This window comes from Solanum stenotomum, chromosome 2, assembly GCF_019186545.1.
Source record: "Solanum stenotomum isolate F172 chromosome 2, ASM1918654v1, whole genome shotgun sequence".
In the NCBI taxonomy this organism is placed as follows: domain Eukaryota; kingdom Viridiplantae; phylum Streptophyta; class Magnoliopsida; order Solanales; family Solanaceae; genus Solanum; species Solanum stenotomum.
Window position 1 is genome coordinate 3045944 of NC_064283.1, and position 12306 is coordinate 3058249.

A 12306-nucleotide genomic window follows, 5' to 3' on the forward strand; every position below is an offset into this window, starting at 1 on the left:
ATTGTTTTCTTAATAGATATGTCAATTCAAAAGTGGACAAGTAATTAGGGATGGAGAGAGTACAATTACATTGTTTTTTTAATTAATGCATTGATACGTTACAATTATTCCTCGATCTAACCATCTTTATCACACTGCAATATACTCAACGAAAAGAATAGTAATGACATCCATACTTTTGACTTTTACACAATATTGGATACATCTAATTTTGCATATTCATATGCTCCATAAATTCTTAAATTAATTCATATGCCCCATAAAAAGAATAATTACATTGAAATGATGTCTTGAACATTTATATATCTGCTACATAGCTATCAAAGTCGTCCTGTAAAAATATTTATTCATACTCAATGTTTGAATTAAATAAATCGATGAATTTAATATTTGTATAGTAGATTATTTTTTTTAGAGTTCGAGCGTTGGTGTACACGTGGTAAGTTTGCAGAAATAACGGGATTTTATTATTTGTGAGAAAAGGGGAAATGAGAAGAGAATGGGGTGGAGTGTCAGAAGGGTGGTTAGGACTTTCGGCGACACCGGCGCTTCAGTCCCACAAGTATCTGACACTGCTCCCATTCTTATTCAACGCCCCTACTCATTTTTCATATACGATTAGTATCTTTCAACTAACCTTTCGATTAAGATATCAACGACAATAGTGTATTCAGTGTAATTTTATAGGTAAAGTCTGATGAAATTATAATGTATGTAAAAAAAAATTATTTCTATTTCATGAAGACATAGTTATAGCTCTGCTAGTGAATTTTGCTTAATCCTCATGAAATCACTATATTTGAGACAATCTAGAAGGTAATTTGTGTTTTTACTTCTAGACTTCTCGTACTATAATTAGAGGCGGAGCTAGGTGAGGGTTCGTGGGTTCGAATGAATTCAATAACTTTTCCATAGATTATGTATTTGTACTAGAAAATTAATTAAATATACATGTCTATTAATTTGTGAATCCCTAACAAAATTGATTGATTGTTTTAAAGGAAATTTAGAACCCACGAACTCTTTATCTTGTCTCTGCCTCTTAATCTGTGTACAATACTACATATGTTAGGGTGGTTGTGCTCGCTCCTTTACTCAAACTACGTTAAAGATAATAACTCGTACCTTACTATTAAAAAATGAGTGCTTAAAAGTCATATTATTGATAAGGGATAGCTATTGGCTGATCACACCCATCGTCCTCTCGATGCTTACACGAACCTATGTACTAAAAATATTCGTTGAATGAACACACGATAAAATAAATTGCTACATAAATAAGGTAAGCGAATGCATTCATAAAGAAATTATTATTTATGAAATAAAATGATCACCACTTTTCTTTTTATCTTTTGATTCATTTTGAGTGAAAAAAGAAAGATGCATATGGTTGTGTGCATATAAAGGGAGGTCCAAAAAGGCAAATACACTTGAGTTTAAAGGGATTAGATCGAAATAGAAAATTGATTGAGTAATTAGTGATGTTTTGAATAGGCAACACCAATATTCCCTCTCCGTGTCCAAATATTCCTAAGTATTGGACTTACCTTCTCATCTTGTCTATTGTCGAGCCCTTCTTCTTGGCCAACCAAACATTATATTATAAAAATAGCAAAGAGAGTAATGCCATCCATATTCCTCGGCGTCAACCCACGTGACTCTATCCTCCTTCCCTATTACTACTTGTTTCTTTTCACCTATTTTTTTAATTCTTGTTTAGCCTTTTTAAGAATATCATCTATGATCTCACACACTACTTTTTAACATTTCTTATTTTTTGGCACTAACCTCTTTGCCTCCACGAAATAATGGTAAGATCTACGTACACTCTAGTATCCTTTTTAAATTCCACTTAGTGATATTTTATTGAGTATATTGTTGTTGCTATTTTTTGGATTGACATTCTGGTGTACGGAGCATTATGCGTTCATGCAAGGTTTGAGAAAGGTCATTAATTCAAGAATCGTGTAATTTAGACAGCCTATTCCCGATGCAGATATCATTGGTTGATTATATGATCCGAACTTGTGAACTATAGGTAACACGATAATGACTTATCATTGCTCCAAGTTAATAATTCAATGTTCATGTAGGATCATATGAAAGGTTGCGATCTAACATAAACAGTCTACCTAGACATTAAGCATCAATAATGAATTCCACAGCTTAAACCTATTGCGTATTAGTACACGATCAACTTTAATGTTGCTACCCTTCAATTTTTTTAAAATAAAAAATGTTTTGATTGAATGAAAAAATTGGATATAAAACTATGACATGTTAATATTTTTGTAATTATTCTTTTAATGGAACTTGAGATGATTTGGTTGATGAAGTACGTCACCCAAAAAGATTCTGAAAAATCAATATATTTGAAAGTTTTTAGCCAATCAAATTCATATTTTTGGAAAATCTTTCGATATTTTCCAAGATTTTTCACATCCAAACGCCTTGAAATTCAATTTCACTTAACTAATCAAATTTAAACAACTTTGATGATGATAAAGTTTTATTAAATCAAATTATATTATAATAATAATATATGTGTACGTGGGGTGTGTGGGTGGAGGGCGGGGGGGTTATAAAAGGGTTGATTTGTTTAATAATACAATAGAGAAATCAGGGAGGGTCAGCGCCTGATGCGCTCTAGATTCTCCGGGAAATGAGAATTTTCAACCTTATTATATAACTCTCTCTCTCCATTTATATTCTTCTTACCTCTTTTCTATCTGTCTTTTTCTCTCCCGATCCTCTCTCTTGGATTACCCATTCCAAATATTATTTTATTATTACTACTTACTATAACAACAACTTATTTTACTTTTTGTTGGAGTTATTAATATTGTTAAATATCCTAATTAATAATATACTACCTCTGGTCAACATGTTTTGTTAAAAAAAATTAAATTGCTTTAAGCTAATATTCCATATTTATTCTTTACTTTTGTCTCATCTCATCACACCTAACCCCTCTTTCTCTTGTTCTAATTCCCATTTATATGTACTAATAATTAATAATTTGAAGTTGTGTACAGTAATTGCATATCTTTTTAAAATTATTATTATGGTCTTTAATTCGAATGGTATAAGGCAAAAATTTGTCCATGTTTAAATAAAAATGATTTTAATTTGAACCACATGCAAATTTGAGATGAATTAAAATGTCATCCGATAAACGTTATTACTTAAAGTAAGAATATAGCAAAAGTGACCTCCAAGAGATACAAAAGGGTTTTCAGATCTCTTAAGCATGTTCTTTATTTCATAGACCTAAGTAAATAATAACTTAATATGGAATTAATTAATCCCAAATGCATAAAAGGGAAATTAATTAATTAAATATATAGTCGATTTTTAAACGACATGGACGGTCAAGCATTAAGGACATGACTCATCACTCATCAAGTACTAGCTTCATAGATACTCCATAATTCATACTATACTAATGAATAACTAGCTATAAATTATTATTTTTATAATTATAATTTTGGATCAGTTTGTACGCATCTCAACTAATTCTGATACTAGGTAATTCATGTCACCAAGATTAAGACATATGGAAATATATCACTTCTCCCGGGATTTGAATTTGAGACTTCATGATTCTCAATCCTTTTAACCATTTCATTGACTACTAAATCACATCATGAACAAATAAACCAGCTATATTCTACATTTATACTCATCTTTTTGTCGTTAACAAGTTAAACTATAGTGCTACTTGAACACATCAACTTAAAATAATGAGAAGAATAATAGTTCTTCTATAGTTATTCGTAAAGGGGGTACATTAGAATAATATTATATTACATATTGAGAGAGCTAGTACGTAGAGACCTGTTTGCTTCGAAGTTTGAATAGAATCACCATATAATTTAATTATACTATATATGTTATATTATTTCTTCCCAAATCCCCTTAAGAGTACAGAATAGAAGACAAAAAAGAAAGAAAGGAATCAGCGGAATCAACGCCGTTTCGACTGACGTGTATCATGAGCCACGACATTGCCACCTTTAAAATATTAGCCATTAAAATATAAAGGAAAATTAATTATATTAGTCCTTCGAAGATCAATAAATTCTAAGTTTAGTTAAAACACATTTAACTAGGAGTGGAGCTAGAAGGTTAGGTATGTGTTTGCTGAACTCAGTAACTTTAGTTCAAACTTTATATTTATATTGATAAATCAACTAGATACGTTTATAACACCTGATATCGCTATTTTAGAATTCAAAACCCAATTTTTTTTTGGGTAACTTACATGAATTTCACTAGTTTAGGAGCTAATTATTTAGATACATTCTAGTTTGCAATATTATGTATCTTACCAGATTTTGGTGCCTCCAGATACGTCTAGATACATGTATCTCGAATATATGAGGTCAAATTTAGGTGTAATTTATTCTAGATACATTATATCTGCATATATTTGGGATACATAGCAAATCTCACTCGCCTCCCTCGCTTCTCTCCCATCTCGCTCGCCACTCTCCCATGTATTTAGTATTTCAGATACATGTGAATCACTCCAGATGCATACAAATATGCATGTATCTTGTGTGTATCTAGTGTGATTTGCATGTAACTCGGATATATACAAATCTCGCTTGCCTCTCTCCTTATTTTTGTGTATTTAGTAGTAAAAATACATGTATTTAAGTGTAAGATACGTAGGAAACTTTTAATTAGTGGTAAGATACGTAACATTTTAAAAATATAAGTAATAATAATAAATATGGTAATAAAGTATGTCTAGTTATATAATTTTTCCTAATTTATATCATAAAGCAGGTTCTACGTGTAATTCAAATCAAAGGTTCATTTCGTTGTCTTTACATTTTTAGTGTACATGAGGCTACTAGTCTAAATTATTTGATTTGTAGTAGTATTAATTTTGAATTTTGTGGAATGGTATGGGGCGTAGAAGAAGATGAGAAAGAAAAGACAGTCAAAAAGGGTACACAAACAAACATAAAAAAGGTTCAATAATTGAGAAGCTAAAAATAGGGTAGTTCATCGCTTTCAATAACAAACATTTTGATAGCAACATATATGCATTATTCTACCCCCACCCACCCACCCCTAGTGCTGCATGTGTACGTATTTCAGCAGTTGTTCTCAACTACTCGACACTCTAGCTACATTTCATCTTTCGTGAGATGTGACAGATTCAAAATTTTAATTTGACGAATATCAATTTTTAAAAATATCTTACACAATTAAATCATTAAAAGAATAAAAAATAGTAATTTGTTCATAGTAGGTGAAACAAGTTATTCAAAGATTTAAATAAAAATCTTGTTATTGGGATAGTGTAAAATAATAGACATAAATTGAATCATTTGTGGAGTACAATTTAATGGCTGTTAATTCAGAACGAATTTATGGAACATATGGGTCGATCACACTTTATAGCAATATTATAGCTACTACTGCCTCTCTCATTGTATAACTTTTTAGTACACTTTATAGCAATATTATAGCTACTACTGCCTCTCTCATTGTATAACTTTTTCTGTCTCAATTTATAGCACATAAATGTCATTTTTCTATAATGAGAAATAATTTATTTTTATTTTTATTTTTATTTCTTATAAAACAATTTATAATCATACCAATGTCTAAGATTTATTTTATACCACAACTCTTAGCTCTCCGATAGTCATTTTGCTTAGATTGGGTGTTGAATCACTATCTTTGTCTAATAAGGTTTGTTGATACTTTATTGTCTTGTTGACTATGAATCCAGTCTATACTAAATGAATTGCTTTGTTTTTGGTGTATCCTGATTTCGTCAGTCTCACTTGCTCGTTTAATTTGTTGGATAGACTGAGACTAAATTAATAGAACATATGCTAATTGCTCGTTAATAATTCGATTCAAAGTCAATAGCATGATTTAAAAGTCCTTTTTTTTTAAAAAAAACTTTATATCTAATCAAACGTGCCAAATAAATTGAAACAGAATAAATACGGCTTACGTTGTTTGTTCATGGAACCATATATAATAGTCAAAAGTATCTTAAACAGGTCGTACTAGAAAATCCTATTTGTAAATTGTAATATTCATATATTAATAGGGCCCTCTCTCTTTTTTACATTTCAAGTAGGTACTGATTAAAATTGCAAGTACTTTATGATTTTACCTGTAGACCAGGGGAAAAAAAGGATATAATAAGTTTTGAACTGTTGGACCCCATTTTAATATTTGGAACGTACGTAGGTTTAGAAGATACGCAGATAAAAATTTGATCGATTTTAGTATTCTTCACAGTAATTTTTTTGTTTACAATATCTAATTTTTACGCGAACAATACAAGATAGTTTTTTCTACAAAGAAATTGATCTTAAATTTAACTCAACCTCATTAGCTAATTTATGAGAAACAATACAAGACGGTGTTTAAATTTTCATATGACTGAAGTACGGTTATTCTTACTTGAACGTTATGTACATATATCTGACTTAAAAATAGTGCATTTAATGTCTAACCAAATAAGGGAGTAGATAGAAGTGAGACAATAAGTAGTGTATGTGTGTTTTATTTCCTAGAGAATACATTAAAAAGGCATAAGTATGCAAGACAAATAATTTGACAATAATAGAAGAGCAATCATAACAACTATTTAATTCACAAAAGGTACAATCAAGATCAAGTTTGACTGTATCAAACTCTTTATTATTTTCTTTCAAATTATTATTACTGTATTTGAGAATTAAATGTTTGGCACTTTATGTAGGAAATGATTTTCTATTTTATCTTTTTCGCCGAATTGCTGGATGTTAATGTTTTGTCAGAATGCAATGTTGCATTATTCACTGAAGTTATAGTACAATGTGATTAAAAAAAAATTAAAGATCAACCACATATTTTTTTAATTTTTTTTTTCAAACAAAATTTCAGAATTATTTTATTTGACAGATATAATAATGTTGTTGAAATTAATTCAAAGATTTTATTGTCTGTGCCCTTTAACATAGCGGATACCCACCGGCCCACTACAGCTAACCAATACAACCCAACAAAAGTTACATATGCCTATAGTCCAATGTGTCGGCCCATTTATCAAATTGCAGTTTAATTGATGGTGACTTTTTGTCATTTTTCTCCAAATTTGGTGTCCGGTATCTAATTGGAGCCAATTAATCTAGATTTGCATCATGCTAGTCCTCATTCATGGGGAAACTCTTCCTACTAAAAAAATTTCATACTCATATTTCAAACCCAAGACTTCTAATAAAGGAATGAGAAACCTCATATACTGCAACACATTCTTTGATGGTGCCACAATCGTATCACTAATAAGATTCCAAGCTGTGACACGAGTTAAATTGTAACTTTTTCCCTATAATAACTCTCTTTGAACACAATTTGTTTCGACGTTGAAGTTTAGTTTATTTTCCTACTTTCCACAGTTGAGGTAAAAGCATTCAAAAGCAAAACAGTGTCATTATGACAAATTAGTTAAGTAAATAGTGTCGTTTATAAGGCATAATAATATCATAAAGTATAATTAAAAAACTAGAATGATTTAGGAACTATTATACTTTATATAGTTGTCCATCAAAAATTATATAATTAGTGTATTTCTTTTCAGGAAAAATTACCTAAATACATATATATCTTATTTTATCATATTTTCGAAAATTTCCTATCATTTGAAAAATTACAAAAATCCATATTCTTTTCTATTCTCGGACATCACTCTTACGTGATGTATCAGGACAGGTGTGTCTTGTATCAACAAGGTAATGTATTGAGACGAGATATATCGGGACATTGAATGATGTATCGGGACATATGTACTGTCTTGTGTCAACAAAGATAATGTATAAGAATGTGATGTATCAGATGTTGAGTGACGTATCCAAAATCGGAACACAATGTATCGGGACGTTGGGTGATGTGTCCGAAATCCTTAAATTTAATAAATTTTGGGTAAATTACAGAAATCACATACTTTTAAAGTAAAATTACAATCTATCCCTTAAAAGTTTATAATTACAGAAATCCCTCAAATGAATACAATAATATAAGCATTGATACATTAATCTGATGTGCGAGATAAAATAATATAAGCGCTGATACATTAATCTGATGCGCGAGATACATAAATCGTTAAGTAAGATACATTACATTTTATACATAATACACTAATCTGATGTACATTTTATACATGATACACTAATCTGACACGTGAGATACACTAATCTGATGCACGAAAATGAGGGATATTGGAGATTTGTAAAACTTATAGAGGATAATGGTAATAAGTAAACTAAAATGTGGGATTTCTGTAATTTTTTCATAAATTTTTGTAATTTGAAAAAGTGGCCCAATAACACGTAAAAAGGCCCATCTCACCATATGCATATGATTTTCCCCATCCAATATTACTTCTATACTGATTGTTTTTTTTTTCTTCTAATTTTTATGTGCTATTATGCAATTGAATGAAATTGTAAGTTTGTTCAGCTATCTATATATTCCTTGGTTTCAATTTATTTGTCTGATTTGATATGGACTTTAAGAAAAACAAAAAAAATATTTGAATTTCGTGATATTAAACACGTCAGTGAAAAGTTAAACAAAAGAGCTGCCAAAAAAAGGAAAGAGACATTCTTTTAGAAAAGGACTAAAAAGAAGAGTAAGACAAACAAATTGAAACGGAGGAAGTATTTGATAATGTTAAGCTGGGATATAACTATCTAATTCCAGATTAGTCTAGAGTTGATTTGTTGAGTGTTAAACACATCTTTCTGTCAATACACTCTTATTTGTAAAGTAATTGGTTATGTTTAATTCTTATTTGTTTTTCTATTTATCCAACAAACATTTTTTGCTTATAAAGAGCTAAGCTCAAGGATTATGGCATTGTGGTGGGAAATTATTTTTTGTCTTAATTATTTATTTAGGTCCATTAGCAATACTAGATGCATTGAAAATGTATCAGGATATTACCATGTTTGGATTTTTGGTCTCCTTCTCAAACTTGAGTGCTTGAATAGGATTTCTTTTGGAATGATGTTGGAGTGAGCTGTTCTAATATATTCATTTTTGTATAATATTTCTTTTTATGGCTATTTATTCTCCATGTTGTCAAAATATGTGTCACTTTTATATTCATTTATAACACTATTCCATACATGGAAGGGAGGAGTTATGACAATATCACAACTTTGAACCTTAGTTTGGAATAATGCACCGCACCTTGCTGTTGTTACGGATTTTTGCATATATGCTCCGCACTGCTTTGCTATTAGCTGTCATATTTTTCTTTTTAATTACTGCTTGATTTGTTTGAGCCGATAGTCTTTCAAAAATAATTTTTCTATCTCGGAGAGGTAGTGGTAAGACCGGCGTGTACTCCTGTCTTCAGACTCCACTTTGTAGAATTTCACTGAAGTTGTTGTTGTTGTGTGTAATTCTTAATATGACACACACATAACATCGATAAAAACAACAATTCTAGAAATGTTTGAGAGGTTAGAAATTTATTGAATTTTACTAATACAACATCGGTTGGCTACTAGCTAAGATGTATCTTCATTACAAAACTGTTTCCAATTACCAGTCAGTGCACCACCATAATCTGTGTGACTGTATGTTGCTTCGCACATGGTTTCATTATACCGAAGAATCACAGGTTGGCTCCTGCGTGGGAGATGGCGCCTTGCCCATTCTGAAGGAACTGTCTGCAGCAAGTCAATTGATCCAACAGAAAAATAACACAAGTTAGATTTCTGATGTTCTTTTATTATCTACGAAAATATAAATTTAGAGCATAACATTTATTTACCATATAACACCGTCTAAAAACATGTGAGCGCTTCATAACACTACACAACTTTCTGGTGTTGCAGCTGCCTTCGCCATCTTTAATGCCCTTTGCTGGCAGATGTACCCCCATCAGTTTTAGTATTCGTACCTTTATCAAAGTTATTAAAAAGGAAATTATTATGTTCACTCATAGTATGACACTGAGATTCAATTAAAGAAGGAAGGCTTACTTTTGATTTCCCTAGACCGCATATTGACATTAGCTCAACGAGGACCCCGTGTTCTAGATATTGTAGCCGATGCAAGCTTATTGTTCCTTCTTTTAGTCACCACATAATCATCATCTGAATTTGATGAATTGGTAGTGTGCGCAGAAACTGGAGTTGATGCCTTAGATTTGTTTGTTGCAGGGGCCTCATGCTCCTCACATGAAAAAGATTTACCAGTGTGTGATGTTGGAATCGATGCATGCTTAGATTTCTTTTTCGCAGCAGCCTCAGACACACCATTTGCTGTATCGTTATTTACTGCTATAGACCTCTTTGTCCTGCTTCCACTAGCAACGTCAGTGTGCTCACATTTTTTTTAATGTAAAACGAACTCTCTTTCTCGCAGGAGCTTTGACTATCAAACACTGAAACATCAAATCTTGAGGCTCCAGTGTTCTTAAAGACAAGTAAGTCGTTTTCCTCAAGGGAATGGGCGTCCACAAATTCTTTCCACCCATTTTTTAGGAAGAATGTATCGCCGCCAGTTGCAGTCAATTCTACCTTTCAAGTTGAACCACTTGGACGTGTAAGACTAACATAAGCTTCTAGCTTATTCCCCAAGCTTTTAGCAATTTTCTTGGGTATGAACTGAAATTTTATCAATCCTCGTCAAGATGCACATTTTATGTATAACAAGAAAACTAGCTAAGATAAAAAAAATAATCCAAATAACTATCGGTTATGTGGATGCACAATTAGAATCTATTAATAGCCTTAATATGTTTATTTTTTACCCTTACATAAGTGTAATTAACATAATATCAAACTATAATTTATAATTGAATTTTATAAAATTTCATTATTGTCTATTTTAATTTGGTAAATTAAATAGTCAAAGTAAAATTATAAACAAATATAATTTTTTGAGTTTTTAAATTATTTGTCCTATTATATGGTATTTCCTTGAAATTATTAAATTGCTTCAAGACGTCACCACTATTCACTCCTCTTATTTTTGTTCATTCTCTTTCTTTCATGATATTCTTAAACAATAATTTATTTGTCCGTTAATTTTTATTTTTATTTCTTGCTCCCATTATAATATTTAAGTTGTAAAATTAAAGTACACTAATATTTAAGTTATAAAATTAAAGTACACTATTATATATATATATATATAATTTATGAATTCTTTTTAATATATTATATATTTTTCAACAAAGATCATTTATAATCCAATAATATTTAAATAGCGTATTAAAAATTCAAAGAAAATTCAACCTAATTTCCAACCCTAATCTCAACTAAGACATTTTCATTTTCGCCGCTTTTATTTTATTGGTTTTGATGATTGACTTTTTCTAGGAAAGGAAATGGGAGCTTCAAATCGAATTGAATAAACTTATCAGTCCATCTCTCAATTTTTTTGTAAAAGTAGAAAGGAAGAATAAATTCATTACCAAAAGGAGATCATCCGCACAACAAGCCTCATCAAAAATTTAAAGGAGCTTAGTCACTTACAAGTTTTTGATCAAAAGAATTTGAAAAAATTGGATCATTTGAAATTGCATCCAATACATGTGCTCTTTCCATTTTCTGCAGTTAATTTGTTACAGTCACTCCTCATTCTGCTAAAGGAAAAAGATTTGAGGGGAAAAAATAAATAAAAGAGTTATTCTTTTTCAAATATTTTTATTAATGTATTAGAAATAGAATTGAAACGAAGAAAAAAAATTGAAAAAACACAATCCTTTTGAAGAATAAAATATTTTTAATTAATTTATTAAGAATTCACCTGTTTATAGGTTTGTTGATTATAAACACAAGAAATAGAGACACTTGAATTCTTGAGCGTATTAACGGCACTGCAATTGAAAGCGGCAAAAAATGTATTAGGGTTGAAAATGACAATAGATTTTATACTCTTTTCAGATTTTTGTTGACCATTTAATATTTTATATTTAGTGGTGTATTTATCTGTATTTGTGTGACGTAAGCATCTATAAATAAGAAAACACTAATTATAAGAATCTTTTCATTTTCAAAATTTGAGTTCAAAAAATATAATTAATAATAGAGAGTTCATCAATGTCCCTATATTTTTTAGTGAATTTTCATTGATCATTCATCATTGTCGTTTGTCATGCATTGTTTTGTGTTATGCTTTAAAAATATTTTAAATTATTAATTATTTTAGGAAAAAATGATGAATATACCCTAAAGTCCTAAACTACATATCAAATATGGTATATGGATATCTTGTTTGGGCGCTAGAGTTCCTGTCGTTCAAAAGTAAAGCATTTGTGTCCTTTAC

The 12306-nt window shown here is 30.2% G+C and overlaps 1 pseudogene; it reads right to left on the bottom strand.

Annotated features, from left to right (window-relative positions):
* Nucleotides 1-10047: 10047 nt before the first annotated feature.
* On the bottom strand, nt 10048-11596 carry LOC125854704 (B3 domain-containing protein REM16-like; annotated as a pseudogene).
* Nucleotides 11597-12306: the final 710 nt, after the last annotated feature.